This window comes from Cydia pomonella, chromosome 19 (genome assembly GCF_033807575.1).
Source record: "Cydia pomonella isolate Wapato2018A chromosome 19, ilCydPomo1, whole genome shotgun sequence".
Lineage (NCBI taxonomy): Eukaryota > Metazoa > Arthropoda > Insecta > Lepidoptera > Tortricidae > Cydia > Cydia pomonella.
This window is the reverse complement of record NC_084721.1, coordinates 2745221-2764082: the sequence shown is the minus strand read 5'-3', so window position 1 is coordinate 2764082 and position 18862 is coordinate 2745221. Positions and strand designations below refer to the sequence as shown.

Genomic DNA, 18862 nt, shown 5'->3' with positions numbered 1-18862 from the left:
TATTTTAGAGCACGTGCACGATGCACATGCACGTCTGTGCATACGCAGCCGGTATGCTCTGGGCTATAACCGCGAAAATCGAAGTTTGTCAATTGCGGGCATTTTTCTCTGTCACTCTAATTACGTCTTATAGTGAGAGTTAAAGAGAAAGATTCCCGCAATTTACGTATTTCGTTTGCGGTAGGCCTCCTGGCTGTAAGTCGTTTCCAGGTGTATCAAACCGATATCAAAACTTTATCAAATTGTTATATCTAAATGCCGTTCATGTTCACTCATTTAATTTCACGTCAAATGCAAAAAGTGACGTCCGAGAACGAAAATTGAATTGTTCAATATACATTTTAGGATTGTATTTGAGCCACGGGCGTTTTTGATTAGCAAGTTCGTTCGTCATGACCCATTTTCCTGGCTAATGTTTTGTGGAAGTGATGTGGAACAATTCGGACCGTTGTTTGAAAAAAAAAGAGATATTTGGTACCAAAAATGGCAACACATTAAGTAAGCTTTGCTCGAAAAATATAATATAAGAACTAAAAAAATCGGGTTTAAATTTAAATACCAGAGATAAATAAGGCTTAGCTAGATCGCTCCCGAAAACCGCCATATAGCAAAATTCATCGAAATCGTTTGAGCCGTTTCGGAGATCCCGGAAATATATAAATATACAAAAAAATCTATAAATATATAAGATAATGATATAACAAACTTTTCTTAACAAACTCCCATCTGTTAAGTTATATAAATTTCTTGTTGCTAAAATGTATTACATATTTATATATTTCTACGCCAGTGATGGCAGAATATGCTGTTCTATACCAAAAAAAAAAAACAACGATACCAAAATTGTATATACCATATTCTATTAAATTTTATTATGAATTATGAAGTATTGGATACATACTAATTAACAAATAAATTAACAGTCAGATAAAACCTCCTACAAAACTTAGCACATTTAAGCTTATTTGAAGATTGCGAAACGCAACGATGACTTTATTCATCAGATAAGTGGCAGGCAGCTTACCCAGGACTTTACTTGGAAATTGTGAAACAGGCCCTAAGTGTTTGTTTCACAAAGTCTGAGTAAAGTATTGGATATGGAATATGGGAATAATAGGATATGGAAGTTTGAGTAAATATAAATCTTCCTGCAAAACTTAGCACTTTATCTACCAGTTAACCATATTTGAAGATTGTGAAACGCCAACGATGACTTTATTCGTCAGATAAGTGGCAGGTAGCTTATTCAGGACTTTACTTGGACATTGTGAAACCCCTAAATCTATTTAAATCCCGACACTCTTCGTATTCCAGTTTGACTCCGTCTCGGGGTCCCGGTCTGCGCCCCCCATCGTTGCCCCTGCAGAAGTGAGGTTGACCGACTAGGGCACCACGGACTTTCCTGCCAACGAAGCGCTGGCCGCTTTTCAAGACATGCTGCCATCAATGACATCATCCGCCGGTCTCTAGCCTCAGTTAATGTGCCGGCTCTTTTAGAGCCGACCGGCATATCCAGAACTGCAGCAAGAGACCGGACGGGATGTCCCTGATTCCGTGGAGTATGGGACGGGTGCTGGTTTGGGATACAACGTGTGTAGACACACTAGCCCCGTCACATCTCCACCGAACTTCTATAAGGGGAGCGGCAGCGGCAGACGCGGCGGAGAACGCCAAGGTAGGAAAATACAGGGGTATCGGCGCCGAGTATAATTTTATTCCATTCGGTGTCGAGACCCTTGGTCCGTGGGGCCCTGGCGCTCTGAGTCTCTTCGAAGATCTGTCTAAGAGACTCAGAGACGCCACAGGAGATCTAAGAGCTGGCAGCTTCCACGCTCAACGCATCAATCTAACGATCCAGCGAGGAAATGCTGTTAGCGTATTCGGTACTATGCCGCAGGGGCCATTTTTAGATTTATTTTAGTATTATTTTAGATTTAATATACCTAGTCATATTTTAGTTTTAGTTTACTTATGGTTTTTATTATTAATTCTAATAATTATTTTATATCATATTTGTAATTATTCTTAAGTCTTAGTAAAATTTGTATTTTCCTTTAATAGATCTCTTGATGTTTAATCTTTCTATCAAATTTTGGAACGAGTTATCATTAAATAGGTCTAATTAGCCTGTTGTACGCCACGAAAGAGTCCATTGTTGTAATGTTATTACATTCTTCACGGTCTCCGCATTTCGAGTTTCTTTTGTTAGGCTTCGTTACCTGTTGGTTGTTTCCTTTTGTGATCGATGTTCCTGTTGTATACAAAATATTCTTGACACAGGTTTATGATTGTATGCAAAACACACACACACACACACAAGGAAATAAGGTAATGTAAATATATATACAGGGTGTTTAGTTACCTGCAATAATTTAAGGGGTGAATATATACGTCATACTTTTACTATGGGTCCAACCCCGAAATAGCGAAAAAAAAAATTCGCTGTTTCATACGTTTTGGCTGTCCGACCTTGAGGGATAAGAGCTTGCGACTTGCAATCCGGATGTGGCGGGTTCTAACCACGGCTCGTAGCAATGAGTTGAATGTATGTACGAAATATCATTTGACACCAGTCGCTTTTCGGTGAAGGAAAACATCGTTGGAAATCGGACTAATCCCAATAAGGCCTTGTTTACTCTCTGGGTTGGAAAGTCAGATTGCAGAGTCGCTTTCGTAAAAACTATTACCTACGCTAATTCTTGGGATTAGTTGGCAAGCGGATCAAAGCCTCCCATGAGCCGTTGCAAAATGCCAGGACAAAGCGATGTTTCCTTGCGATGTTTTCCTTCACCGAAATGCGATTGGTAAATATCAAATGATATTTCGTACAAAAGTTCCGAAAAACTCATTGGTACGAGCCGGGGTTTGTTTGAAATGTTTGAATCCGCGACCTCTGGATTGAAAATCGCACGCTCTTACCGCTAGGCCACCAGCGCGGCCCTCTGTAAGTGGCTAAATAATTTAAATTAAATTCCCTCTTCATACTTCTCACTCAATGCGTCCTTTTCTTTTCAAGTGCCTCTACAAACCCATGGAAATTCCACCCAAAAATATTTAAATTATGGAACAAAATTTCATAATGCTCGCGAAAATTATTTTCGGCCATTCCTCATTAAATAATTGTAAAAATTGTTTGTACTTAATGACGTTTTTCACGACATTGCCTTGGCAACGTACAAAATTAGATTACTACGAGGGCACAATTGAACGGAACTAATTAGTTTCTTCTTTTAAATTCAGACAATTATATTATCATTCATTAAAGATTAGAGACATTTGTGTCAGCTATTTTTAGTTTCTGTTTTCATTTCCATTGAAACATGGTAAGAAAATGTGAAACAACTTTTCAACTCCTACTACAATACCTAACAAAACTTACTTTGGGAAAGGGTCGGACCACCAGGTTCAATCTGCTATATTTCGTCCTGCTCTTAGCAACTAGGGCAACATTTTTTTAACATTTTTAATCTTTGACTTTGGCCATTCACTGCCATCCGCTACATATTTTTATACAAAAATGTATTACGACCTGCTTTGAAGTGATACACCTTATAGAATAAGGAATAAATGGGCAAAATTTTTATCTAGGCAGATCACCACACTGTGATTGTTAAGGCCAAAATTGTCCCAAATAAATACATTAATATTATTTTCGTTTATTGTGCAAAAATCAGTTTTTTTGTATGAAAAGGTATAAAGAATATTTCAAAAATGAATTTCTCTTCGCTAAATTATACGAAAATAATATATATATTGCCCTAGTAGCTAAAAGGAGGAAGAAATATAGCATAGATTGGACCTAGTGAGCCGAATATTTCTCCCACTTTTATAAATTTTGAAAGGCTTTATCTCTGAAACTATTAGCTATACAATACAGTCAAACAATTTTAGTCTCGTACCTACTGTAGCAAATTTAGTCTATTTTAAACACGCCTCGCGAACATAATATCAAAATCTTGTCATTTTTACGTGCTTATTTGTGCAAAATTGTGTTTCAGGTATAACTTTTTTTTCAATAACAACTACGGACATTGAAAAATTCTATATTTGTATATTAGAAAATATCACGTTGAAAATGCAATTATTTCCTTTAATTAAAATATTAATTAAATTATGAATTATTAAACAAACAATACTCTTGATACAGTTGCATTGCATAGTTTCAAATTAAGATATATAAGGTAAAAGTACTAGTGCTCGACGCTGCACTAATAGTCACCGACATGGGCACTTTATTTCATAGAAATATAGGTTAAATTTGAACAACGAAGATTTTTCTGTATTCGAACTTAATCCTTGTCACTTTGACATAAAGTGCCCATGTCGAGTACTAGTGCAGCGTCGAGCACTAGTACTTCCACCTTACTAGGAATCGCCGAATTCACTGGACCTGAAACAAAATTACAAATGGCCGTCGTTTCGTTGCATAAGATATTCAGAAAAAGGCCGCATTCGGAAATGAAGATGCGATGCCAATTTAATATCAATAAGGTATTCGGTACACTTAGGGTTACCAGTTACCACACACCCACTTCAAAAACTGATCTAAATAAATGTATAGTTACGTTCCGTGATTGTTATGCCCATTTAGGGCCAATGCACCAATCACGAACCCGAGGTTAACCGGTTAATATGGCGTTACCATGGTTACCAGTGCAATTTGACACTGGGTTAACGGTTTAACCGGTTAACCCCGGGTTAGTAGGATGGTGTAGTGGCCCTTAAGGTTCTAGCTAAATTGGACTTTTGATACCATAAGTATCGAACAACCAATTTAGCTATGACCCTAAATGGCTCAACACTCGCAGAGCGTGATTGGACATAGGCACTAAGCGTGGCAGAGAGCCTACCCAAGATGACAATAAAAAAACCCGTTTATTTCCGATCACTGATCCATAACGACTATTAGTATAAACTTAAAACTATGTTAATTAGGTACTGAGAGAAAAATAAAAATAACCATTGACAGAAAACGCCAATCAAAACTTTAATACTCCATGGAAATACTCGTAGTCAGTAGTCACGGTAGTCACCTACCTCATATACATATACTCTTGTATGTCGGGCTATCGGTAGACTCGATTCGATTGTATTAGATAACCATTGTAATATTACCTTATAACATCTCATTAAACATCTCAATAAACATCTCATTTTTTTTTCTTAGTGAAGTGTTATAATATTCTAATGTACTGCAGGGGTATCATGGTCGCATTTTATCACCTGTTATGCATCAATTTCGCACTTTTTATTTTTATTATTGAAACGAAATTTATTTCAATTTGAAAATAAAACATAATTAAACTATAAAACTTTAAGCCTAAATCTAAAAATAAATAATACTAAACTTAAAATAAAATACAAAAAAATATCCCCCTGCGGCATGGTGCCGTAGATACTGGCAGCATTTCCTCGCCGTATTGCAAGACTAATTCTTTGAGCGAGGAAGCTGCCAGCTCTGCGGTCGCCGGTGACCTCTGCTAACCTTTTTGAAAGGTCCTTAAAGAGCTTAAGGGCACTTAACATCTCATTTGATATCATGATGTTAATAAATATTAGTACCACGTTTCTGAATAAGTGCAGCGCAAAGAACTCAAATGTACCGCACTCGGAGATATGCCAGCGCCGGTGGCCCCTGCGGTAAGTTATTACTGGAGATATGTCGTCCACTTCTCTTTTATTTAAAATGTTACTAGTATTCGCGTATCTACTGTATGTTGCTATTAATTTAATTACATGGAGCGGTTTTCTCAACGAAATACACTATGTTACATCTAAATGGTCATAATATTTAATCTTTACGATTGCCAAAGGACAAAAGACGCGTGAAGTACTTTGCCGCACCTCCCATCCATATAGTGGGAATAACTGGTTATGACTTTGTGTTTCTGGGATAATATCGTCACGTTGTTAGTTAAATGAAACTTTTTTTCAACACAAATAGTATCTACTTTGAAATTAAGGTTTTGTTGACATAGTTCTTTTATTTTTTTAAACAATAGACTACGAATTGAAAAGTTGGAATACCAGGATATCGAAATTAAACTTTTGAAAAGTAACTTGGATCAAGATTGTTTAGCTCAAGTATACTTTAAGCAAGACGGGGTGCTAATTGTTTTATTATCATAATGTAAAAGAGCCATCAGCGATAACATTCATCGGTGCAAATAACATTTCCTCGACCATACACAATGTTTCAGACATTTAATTTATAGCGCATATCCGTCATCCCTTGCAAGGCCAAGGCTTTTTATATGCTATACTTCGTCGGTGGCAAACAAGGATACGGCCCGCCTGATGGTAAGCAGTCTCCGTAGCCTATGTAAACCTGCAACTCCAGATAACTTACATGCGCGTTGCCGATCCTAACACTCACCCGCGTTGAGCTCTGCCAATCTTACTCAGCGGCATGAACAACATAGAATGAATGAATGAATGAATAGGATCTAGTGTTATTTGGCTGCGGTTATTTTAAGTCTTATTAATGGTACCTTGCTTTACACTGCGTGAGGTATGCAATGAATAGACCAGCGGTTGAACAAAAATGGGTTTCGATAATATTAAAGTTTTTTCTTTTTTGATATGTCATTGGGAGTATGTTAAATAATACTTTGGTAAAAAATTAGAAATTTTAAGGTTGAGCTTTCGGTTATATTTGAATATTTTAATTTTTGCTAATAACTAAGTAAATATAGAATTAAAGTTACAGAAAACTTTAGCATATCGAATAACACTTCAATTTATGTACAATTTTCAGTTTTTAGAAATCTGGAACAGCTGCTTTCTGGTAAACGTAAAAACACGAGTTATTTTGTAAATATAGAATTAGAGTTGCTGATATTGCAAAATTACGATATTATCGATCAACTTAGTATTCTAGTAAAAAGTTAGACATGTAGACAATGTGCTTGTCTAGATATTGATTTCAGGTTAAGCAGTATAGCTAATATTGAATTAAAGTTTGTAGAGTTAATAATAATCGATCATCAACAATGATCTCAGATACTAAACAAAAATTTAGAAATATAAAATCACGGCGACACTCATTACTGATATGTATGCATTCCTTGCTTATATAAATACGTTACGTTTCAAACGCGCGGCAAGTTTGCGCGCGCCGCGCGCAGTGGCAGGAGGCAGCGAACAACGGTAGTGGGGAGCGGGGTGCCCTTGACTGCGTCTACGGTCCATCAAAAAAATTCCTAAAGCGTGTTTTAAATTAATAGCAATAGAAAATTGTTATTTTGTTGTTACTATAATCGGTATTGCCCGCGGTTTCGTTCACGTAGAATTCGTTATCGCGTTACATGAATATTATTTATTTATTTAAACTTTATTGCACAATTAAAAAAAAACACAAATGGCGGACTTAATGCCAAAAGGCATTCTCTACCAGTCAACCATTGGGTCAAATAGAGACATAAAAAACATATTCTCATACAGATGACCACCCTTCCTTGTACCATTTTAAAAGCCAGTTGCAGCTTTTCTTTCCCGATTTTTTTCAGATGTTTGGACTTGGTATTTTCCTCGCGATAGTTATTTGTTTTAAGGGGAATGTTGTTGTTAACCGCTAATGCTAATATTGATAACCGATAGTTATATAGAGATACGTTATAAGGTATATGCACCCTCATGTTATTTATTTCTGATAAGAAATAAATGTAAGACAAAATTCACAGTGATACATTTCAAGTAGGTTGCCTTGTAAGATTGCGTACGGATAGTTTTTTTGTTTGTTATTTCATCGTATGATATATCAAATGAAAGCTTATTTGAAAGTTGCCGTATTAAAAAAGTTGGTCCAGTTAATGGTCGCCTAGATTAACCGATTTTTAAATAAAATGTAGGCAACCATGGACTGGACCAACTTGTTAAAAAGGCAACCTAGTACAGTTAGTAATATAGTACCTGGGCGACCGAGCTTTGCTCGGTTATAACTATTTATTGTAATATGGTGGTGATAATCTACATAAACTTAAAAAGTAAAATGTGAACTGACAATTATTATTATTTACAATCGATTTTAACCTTACAGCACTTGTCACAGAGTAACGCCATCTATTGTCGATTTCTCTTATTACATAGGTCATTTTTTTTTACTAAATTAAACTTGTGTAAAACAATAAAAATTAAAAAATTATATATAAACTTGAACATATAAAAAAAAACAAAAGTTAGTCACCGGGCGAGATTCGAACCCGTAACACTCGTTTAGCAGTCCGCGTCTTAACCCGCTTATTAATATACCAAATTTCAGCAAAATCGTTAGAGCCGTTTCCGAGATCACAGAAATATTATTATATATATACTTACAAGAATTGCTCGTTTAAAGGTATAAGATAATAGTACATTACGATACAAGTGCGAAAAATAGGAAATTCGAAACGAGTGGCGATAAATTAAAACACGACCGAAGGGAGTGTTTTAAATCGACACGAGTTGCGAATTACCTATTCGCACATGTATCGTACAACGTTTTACAGTACTTATGGCCCTTTAAATGTTCGACACAGTAACATAATATGCTACTTCTCGCACTAGTGCTATAAAGTAGCCCCATATGTACTGTAAAATAACTTTTCTTTTGATATATCATGTGACGTTTTCGTTTACACACTAAAAGCACAGTGTAAAAAGTAACAGTGGGCCGACGCCTTTGATGTTTGCGTAAATGCCGACACCGCTCAAGGTCTCCGTACCTACCTAGGGTTATCACAGACTTACACAACTGCCCAAAAGAGGATGGAAATGTTTTTAGTTTTCATGTTGTATGATGTATGTGTACTAATTTTACAAATGACGTCCATTTTGGAAATAAAGATGGCGGACGTCACTTTTTTGAAAAAGTCGTCATGGGTGTTGTTTTCTGGGTTTTTAGGGGTGTGGATTTCAAAAATGACATCTATTTTGAAAATAAATATGGCGGACGCTACTTTTTGAAATGGGTGTCGATGTGTGTAGCCGTCATATCAACCACCTTTAATTCTAAAATGGTCTCTATTTTTGAAATCTGCACCAACAAGAACCGCCAAAATTGACGTCATTTTTGTAATTGGAACCCCGAGGAACCTCGGAAATGACACCCATATCGATTTTTAAGAAAAATTATTGTCCGCCATCTTGGATTTCAAAATAGACGTCATTTTCGTAATCGGAATCCCGAGGAACCTCGGATATGACACCCATATCGACTTTTAAGAAAAAATAATTTCCGCTATCTTGGATTTCAAAATGAACATCATTTTCGTAATCGGATCCCCGAGGAACCTCGGAGATGACACCCATATCGATTTTTAAGAAAAATTAATGTCCGCCATCTTGGATTTCAAAATGAACGTCATTTTCGTAATCGGAACCCCGAGGAACCTCGGAGAAGACACTCATGTCGATTTTTAAGAAAAATTAATGTCCGCCATCTTGGATTTCAAAATAGACGTCATTTTCGTAATCGGAATCCCGAGGAACCTCGGATATGACACCCATATCGACTTAAGAAAAAATAATTTCCGCCATCTTGGATTTCAAAATGAACGTCATTTTCGTAATCGGATCCCCGAGGAACCTCGGAGATGGCACCCATATCGATTTTAAAGAAAAAATAATGTTCGCCATCTTGGATTGCAAAATGGACGTCATTTTCGTAATCGGAACCTCGAAGAACCTCGGAGATGACACCCATATCGATTTTTAAGAAAAATTAATGTCCACCATCTTGGATTTCAAAATAGACGTCATTTTCGTAATCGGAATCCCGAGGAACCTCGAATATGACACCCATATCGACTTTTAAGAAAAAATAATTTCCGCCATCTTGGATTTCAAAATGAACGTCATTTTCGTAATCGGATCCCCGAGGAACCTCGGAGATGACACCCATATCGATTTTTAAGAAAACTTAATGTCCGCCATCTTGGATTTCAAAATGAACGTCATTTTCGTAATCGGAACCCCGAGGAACCTCGGAGATGACACTCATGTCGATTTTTAAGAAAAATTAATGTCCGCCATCTTGGATTTCAAAATAGAAGTCATTTTCATAATCGGAATCCCGAGGAACCTCGGATATGACACCCATATCGACTTAAGAAAAAAATAATTTCCGCCATCTTGGATTTCAAAATGAACGTCATTTTCGTAATCGGATCCCCGAGGAACCTCGGAGATGACACCCTTATCGATTTTTAAGAAAAATTAATGTCCGCCGTCTTGGATTTCAAAATGAACGTCATTTTCGTAATCGGAATCCCGAGGAACCTCGGAGATGACACTCATATCGATTTTTAAGAAAAATTAATGTCCGCCATCTTGGATTTCAAAATAGACGTCATTTTCGTAATCGGAATCCCGAGGAACCTCGGATATGACACCCATATCGACTTAATAAAAATTATTTCCGCCATCTTGGATTTCAAAATGAACGTCATTTTCGTAATCGGATCCCCGAGGAACCTCGGAGATGACACCCATATCGATTTTTAAGAAAAAATAATGTTCGCCATCTTGGATTGCAAAATGGACGTCATTTTCGTAATCGGAACCTCGAAGAACCTCGGAGATGACACCCATACCGATTTTTAAGAAAAATGAATGTCCGCCATCTTGGGTTCCATAATGGATGTCATTTTCGTAATCGGCACCCTGAGGACTTTCAAAAATAATGAAAACATCAAATACTACATGATACATATACAAACAGAAGCAAGAAACAATTTCTTGCTTTTTAAAGTCTTAAACTACTCATAATTTCTTAAAATAAGTTATAAAACATGTCCGCCATTTTGAATTTGAAAATTGATATCATAATTATGAGATATTTTTGTTTACACTGAGACAAATAATTAGCACATGTCGTATGAAATATTTTAATTGTGTGTTTTTTTTATTTTTTTTTTATACTACGTCGGTGGCAAACAAGCATACGGCCTGCCTGGTGGTAAGCAGTATCCGTAGCCTATGTACGCCTGCAACTCCAGAGGAGTTACATGCGCGTTGCCGACCCTAACACCCTCGTTGAGCTCTGGCAACCTTACTCACCGGCAGGAACACAACACTATGAGTAGGGTCTAGTGTTATTTGGCTGCGATTTTCTGTAAGGTGGAGGTACTTCCCCAGTTGGGTTCTGCTCTAGATCTGGAATGACATCCGCTGTGCTGTGCCCTACCACACAGAGCCAGATGACATTTACAATGCCCATACCTCTCAAATGCCTGTGCTAAAAATGTGATTGCGAACTACCTGCAATAATTATATTATATAGTACCTGGGCGACCGAGCTTTGCTCGGTTATAACTAACTATTTATTGTAATATGGTGGTGTATAGGTGATAATCTTAACTACATTCTTTTACTAAATTAAACTTGTCTAAAACAATAAAAATTAAAAAATTATATATAAAATTGAACATATAAAAAAAAACAAAAGTTAGTCACCAGGCGGGATTCGAACCCGTAACACTCGTTTAGCAGTCCGCGTCTTAACCCGCTGGACCAGACGGACAGTGGCCGGCAATACGAAATTAGCGACCATATTCTGCGTCGCAAGAAAAACGCATGAAAACTCGAAAACACGCGTTTTCCCAAACATAAGACTAATCTAGATCGATTGTTTACCCCCAAAAACCCCCATATACCAAATTTCAGCAAAATCGTTAGAGCCGTTTCCGAGATCCCGGAAATATATATATACAAGAATTGCTCGTTTAAAGGTATAAGATAATTAGGCATTAAAACACTCGTGTGATCTTTTTAAGAAACTCACTTCGTTCGTTTCCTAAGCCCACACTCGTGTATTTTAATGCCTTTTATTATGTAGCAGTAACATAAACTACTAATATATGTTGAAAGTAAGTACAGGCGGCTAACACAATGGTAACAAAAGACAAAAGTTTTGAAAATGTAATTTTCATCATCGTCACTTGGCTGTACATTTGAGGGCCTATCGCGAACCACGTTCGACGTGTTACCTCTCTGTCGCACTTGTAAATTCGTACGTAAGTATGACAGGGAGGCAACACGTCGAACGTGGTTCGCGGTAAGCCCTCTGATGCCACCTCCATTAGTCTTTTGTACGCCGGTATAGCCTTCGACTCAATGTATAATCTACACTTTTTATGGAAACGTAGTTCCTCCTTCCCGTAGAAATATTTAACTTTCCCATCACCAAGAAAGATTATTTGCTCGCAGTTATTAACTGCTCAATTCCTCGTTTTTTCTCTGTTACTAAGTCAGTACAGTACACATATCAAACATTTTTCACTCATTTTGAAGTCATAATAACTTCTATTCTATAATTAAATTCATGTAATGTCCGCATTTAATTGATGTGCACGATAAATAAACAAATGAATGATTTGAAAGAAAAGACAAACAGCGCTTGAGAAGCTGAGCGGGGGGCGCGGGCGGGGCGAGGTATCTATCGCTCACTAGGTCGGCTACGATAGGCTCCCGCGCGCCGAGCCGACATGTTGACGGACCAGCGCGGCGTGGTTATGAATTTCGCGCCTTTTTAAGTTGATTTTACTATTACAATGCAAGCTACACACAGATATTTCTACCTTTCCATAAAATGGCTGCATATATTATTTTATAGTAATAGACTTATCTCTACGGACTTTAATTCAATATTAGATCTTACAGGACAAAAAACGCATATTAATTGTAAAGCACATATCCTATTCTTCTAATTTTTTGCCTTGCCTATTAACTTAAGAATTTAGATATGATATTGTGGATTTTTCAAACTTTAATTCAATATTGACAAAATAATAAGCTAATTTGAGTTTGACAAAGTAGCACGTTGATTTTTTTTCTAAAAATTTGATAGCATAAAGCTTCATACATATTATAAAAGACGATGCTTAAATTTTGTACTTTAATTCAATATTCAAAATCCATCAATAAAAATACATAAATACCTTATTTATATCTAACGCTCGTTCTAAATTTTCTTCATATATTACAAATATGCTTAAAAATATGTCCCATACCAGATAAACATCACTTTTCACTCTTTAGAATTATCGAAACTTATAGGGCAAAAATCCGGTCCCACTATTGGTCTAGAATATTGTTGTATTGTTGTTGTGCCGGTCAGCAAAATATTATGTGACGATAACTGTACGAGTATGTACCCAATCACACTACATACGTTAATCCGGAATCATCATCATCATACCAGCCCTTTATCGCCCACTGCTGAGTATAGGTCTCTCTTCTAGTACGCCACTTGTCCCGGTCCTGAGCCAATCTCATCCAGACACTGACCCGCAATCTTCCGAATGTCGTCCACCCAACGAGCCAACGGACGCCAGGGGCTTCTTTCATCCGAAAGCGGCCACCATTCCGTTAACATTTTAGTCCACCTGCCATCACTCTGCCTAGCAACATGTGGGTGGGACATGTCTCCACAGGACACAACTCCATTTTAGTTTGGTAATGACGCAACCCACGTCTAGCACCTTGGTACGACGACGGATCTCGACATTCCTTACTCGATCTTGAAGCTTGATGCCGAGCATGGCGCGCTCCATGGCCATCTGGAATACATAAGTTTAAGTTTAACAAAGGTACTTTTTACCATAGAGAAATTTCCGCTAATATTATAACCAGAGTAACCGGAACTCTATTTTCAACTCCTACGCTTACTCTGGTTATAATATTAGCTGAAAATCGTTGAGCATTAGACTTTTTGTTTGCCGCGATATGTATTGTCGAGTAGCAGTACTGAGAGTTCCGCTACTCGATGCTAGATGTCGACTACGAATATAATAAGCATTTTGGTACCAAAACTGATGTATGGAGTGAGCACTCTATTACTTCTTATTTCTCTTTGCTTTTTACTCACTCAGACGTAGCCCCCAAAGTCAATATAATTTTCATATTTTTAGCTTTTGTGCATAAATTGTTATAAATTTTTAAAGTGCGTTTTAGACCTATGTTCGTGATTTTTTTTATTGAGCAAAATTAAAAAATCAGGATTAATACCGAAGAAGTCCCTAAAGAGAATCCTCATAATTGCTAATTCCAACTCTGCCAATTCCATTTTTTTCTGGCAACCGTATTGTAATCTAAAAATGAGCCACAATTTTTCAAAAACTCTGTTTTCTGAATCTACGGCACCTTAACTGAATAATTAATTTTACAGAAATGCATAACAATTCAATGCAAAACAATACATTTCAATCTCGGTATAATAAAACGAACAGTATTACATTGTTTTCAACGCGACTGTGTTAACACATTAAATTTACCCCATCTGCACGTTCGTGACAAAGCAAATTAAAAATGAACCTTACTGTTGTTTAATAAAGTTCATAATATCTATATCATTAGGGAGAATGATACTTCAAAACAATTATAAAAGCGACTTGGAACAATAGTCGCGTAAATTGGACTTAATTTCCCAATTATTTTGACACAAATGAAATTGTAATATGACATTACGATACAAGTGCGATAAGTAGGAAATTCATAACGGCCGGGTGGCGATAAATGAAAATACGACCGAAGGGAATTTAATAAATCGATACGAGTTGCGAATTACTTTTTCTCACGTGTATTGTACAGTCAACATCAAAAGTAGCGTTTCATAAGTATCTACATTCTGTAACAGCGTAACAAAAAGTGATGTCCTTAATATAGAACAACTAAGCCTGGTAAAGATATAAGATACATCTCTATTATATAGTAGGTATTATTTATTTTAATATTATTATAATGTAATGTTTAGCCATGCAGGTATTGGCTCTTATATTTATAAATATTTTTATGTATTTTTCATGTCACTATAAATGTTGTATTTACTTGTAAAGCTCTTGAGGCCTACTTGCAGAATAAATGATTTTGATTATTGAATTTTAGTAGAAGTCGAAACGATTACAGCGCTCGCTACGGCTAAAATTGAAACCAATAGTGCTGACATGAACTGTCAGATGTATGGTTTTGCAGTAAATATTTATTGTTTTTAAGATAAATATGGTCCTAACAAGATGTGTTGTTGTGAATTGTAAAAACACTAACAAGAATAGTGATTGCAAATTCTACAGATTTCCAAAAGTATGGTGGAAACAAAGAATTAAGGGGATAAAAAGGCGGACAGCTCGCAAGTTTTTTACTGTTATGCAATAAAATTATTTATATTTATGAAAAAAAAAAAACAATAAAACACACACGATAAGAAAGGCGCAAAATGTTTTTTTTTTTTTTTACAATTTATTGAGAAACAAACAGTCTTAAAATAAACATATGAGCAACTTAGCTAATAGCTATGGATTGGTTTCGTTATAGACCTATAGTTTCCTAATTTTAAATTATTCGATGTACAATTGAAAAAAAAAAGTGTAAACTTATAGCGTACATAACAAAAGCGTAAATTTATATATAAAATGTTAGCACGATGTTAGCAAATTTCCAAACTGTATATCTAGTGGTATTAATTGAGCGCCTGCCATAGCTTAAGGAGAGTTCAAACCTCCCTCCTCCTCCCCTCTTCTTAATTAGTGGCAGCATGAGCTGGCCACTTGCCATCAAACTTCTACAGAGATACGGCACACTGGGATCGGTTGCCGGCGACTTGCAGCTAGCCTAAAGGGCCTTGAAAGTTTTAACCTTTTGACCGCCAAAGACGTCATATGACGCGCGCGGCTACAGCCCAATATCAACCTTCATGCGTACCAACAAGGTTCACGATTACTCGCCGCGTGCGATAGGCGTGGCGTTCAAAAGGTTAAAGACTTTGTTGTTCGTTGTAAAACTGTACTCATGTAAAACCCGTCCAACTATAGGTATAGTTCAGTACTACAATCCTGAATTAAGTTTGACGGCGCTTCCCTAGCGCCATCTTTTAAGAGGAATTCCTAGTTGCGTTTTTTCCATACAAACGCTCTCGACTGATTCCTCCCTCGATTTTTAACCTAGAGCAGTGATTTTTTCAAATAAGATCAATATCATCAATATCTGTGCCGCTATGTTTTGCTTTTTTGGATTATTTTATTTTGAAGAAAGATACAGCGCCTCGAAAATCGCAAAAACGGCTCAATTGAATTGGCTGTAAAAAAAGGCACAGTATACAAATATGACAAAAAATATCCAAAAAATCAAAACATAGCGGCATAGATTATTTCTTCCTCTTGCAGTTTCCAAAATTTCATAAAGATTGATTGCGTTTTGGAGGAGGAAACAGTCGAGAGCGAAAGCTCGATTTTTGAGTTTTTTGCATGTGAATTTCAGTCCGGGCTGCAGTTGTCCTTATCGCACGAATTGGAGGCGGAGACAGTTTCTAAATATACGTACACAGAAGAAATAGTGATGGGCATAACATCCTTATTAGGGATTGCAGAACCGGTACTGTTTTAAAGAACCAGGATTTCCCGGTACTTTCGTAACCGGTCTAATTATTTCATTATTTTAAATAAAACGACAGCATTTTGCGATTTGACCACTTTTCGTATTATAATTTAATAATCACATGTTCTTTTACTACGTATAATCAATCAATAAACAAGGTAATTTTTTTAAGAAATATACTTAGTATTTTACATTGCTCACACTTGTGCGTCACAAGTAAAAGATAACTACTTTGATGTTTGCCACTAGATGGCAAATTTAATGCAATTACATTGACGAGGGGATTTATATACTTATAAGCAGGGATTGGAAACCGGTATTTTTTGTATGGGAAGGAAAACGGTATTTTTTCGTTTTTTGTTAATTATTTCATTCCTAATCGGGCAATCTAATAATACGTTTACATTTTGAGTATAAAATAAACCGAAATATATGGTTATTTCAATGTTTTTGCAAAAAACCGGTTCCGATCCCTGCTTATAAGTATCGCAGTCGTATTGTATAATCCGCCGTATTACATTACGGCTAGCCGATATCAAAATAAGGGCCATTTTGAAATGCGGCGGTTCAACGATTAAAGTATGTTGGGTAAATACCGGATGCGGGTGAAGAACGTAGGACATTCATTTCTTCCTAATTTGGCTTTATTTTTTAATGGTGGCAACATTGTGTAAGACACCATTTCATTGCGCCTCGACTGCCGGTGTCCCCGCGTTGCTCAGGGAGTTTGTGCTATGCGCAATCACAGAGAGCAAGGTAAATTTCGCGAATTTGAATTCGCCCTGTAATTTATTTCGCGTATTGTGATGAAACTGTGTTTGTTTTTGTAATTGTGTTAACAGGCCTAGCACTGCTGTAGACCGATATCCGATCGTGACCCATCCAGGTAAAGATCGGAAAGAAACAATCCCATCTTTACCTATTTAAAACAGCAGTGATTGTCAAACTTTAAATTTTCTTCAATTTACCTACTGACCTACTTAATTATCACATTTATTGTTTTCTTGATCACACTTTCGTACCATTATTTTTATCCAGTACCATCCAGTTGTATGTGTACCTATGTACACTTACTTACTGACAATGTAATTTTTTTAATTTCCGCAACCCAAAGGTTGCCTGGAAGAGATCGCTTTTTAGCGATAAGACCGCATGTTGTTTACCTGTGCTTATGTTTCTGTTTTCTTTTGTATTGTTTTCTTTTATTGAGGTGTGTAATAAAGAGTATTTATATTGTATAGGGATGATGATACATGTTGAAATTTATAACAAAATCGAGTAAAATAGATAGCAAATGAGCAATTTTCGCAATAAAGTACCTACACATACGGATGCATATGTAGATGTGCACGCATACATACATTGCTAGTTTCGGATACAAAATAGAGATAGGGCTTCGAAATTAGTTTCCTTAAAATGCTTCAAGAGGGCTCTCTTTTCCTATATATTTACTTTACTCTTTACATACGATCCTTACATTTTATCAAAAAAAAAAGATTATATATCAACTATATATTATATACATAATTGCAAAATTAAACCAATAAAATATCAAAGTTTGAGAGCCACATTTTTCCCATTTTTTTGTATCAGGGTTAAGATCGGATACAAAAATACGAAGAAAAACACTTTCGTTGACAACTTTTAAGTTTGTAATTATTGGTGGCTGTAATGTAATTTATATACAATGGATAAGGGTAGACACCGGACCTATTTCTTTGTGATACCTTATTCTCTTTCCATTAGAAGCAACTTTTTTTCACCATTCGATGTTCTCCCTTGATGGCAAAACACCCTAACCGTTCTATATTGAAGATTACCAAAATTCAGGCCGAATCTACGGTTATTATTTAACGATTTGCTCCGTACTTCAAGAATCTGTCACGTGCTGAGATCTCGAAAAAACATTTTTTCACGAGTTCTCTCAATTGGTCCCAAAATTGTCCGGCATTACCCAGATTGTCATTGTCATCAAGTTTAGCCCCATCGTACTACAAGTTAAATAGATTGTAGTTTAAACATATATTTATACCTACTTACAAAATTTCACAACACACCATGATCACTCCCAACTTACTGATACGGATAAGTACAGTCAAGTGTAAAAATATGGATGTACACATCTTACTCAAAAATATGTCCCGTTGCATCTTATTCCAGTGTAATAAGAGCGTAGTACCATATTTATGAGACGATTCTTTCGATACATATTTTTGCACTTGACTGTACGACTACGACCGAAGCAGGGACATCATTCTTTTTTTCTCTTACCTATATAGTAATTAATAGATACAGTATAATATAAAAATGAAAAACAATATTATGTGATAACAACAAAAACAACTTGCGTCGGTCGGGCAGCGCAGGATAAATTCCGTCCGGCTCGCGGGCGATGTCGACGGTACGGCGCGCAATGAGCGAGCGTTCGAGTCTCGCGTCTGTGTGCGCGCACTCACACTTAGATAGCTCCCGCTCCCGCCCACCGCAGCGCGACAGAAACATAGCTTCAAAAATT

The 18862-nt window shown here is 36.5% G+C and overlaps 2 long non-coding RNA genes across 2 annotated transcripts in view; one reads left to right on the top strand and one right to left on the bottom strand.

Moving 5' to 3' along the window:
- The window catches only part of LOC133528693 (uncharacterized), a 204025-nt gene that overhangs the window by 71576 nt on the left and 113587 nt on the right, over nucleotides 1-18862 (top strand). The gene's annotated exons all lie outside the window — the stretch shown is intronic.
- Nucleotides 7970-9967, bottom strand: LOC133528516 (uncharacterized). The gene is made up of 2 exons (XR_009801005.1): nucleotides 9271-9967; nucleotides 7970-9072 (listed from the first exon to the last, which is right to left on the bottom strand). It is a non-coding gene; the product is annotated as an uncharacterized LOC133528516 (long non-coding RNA).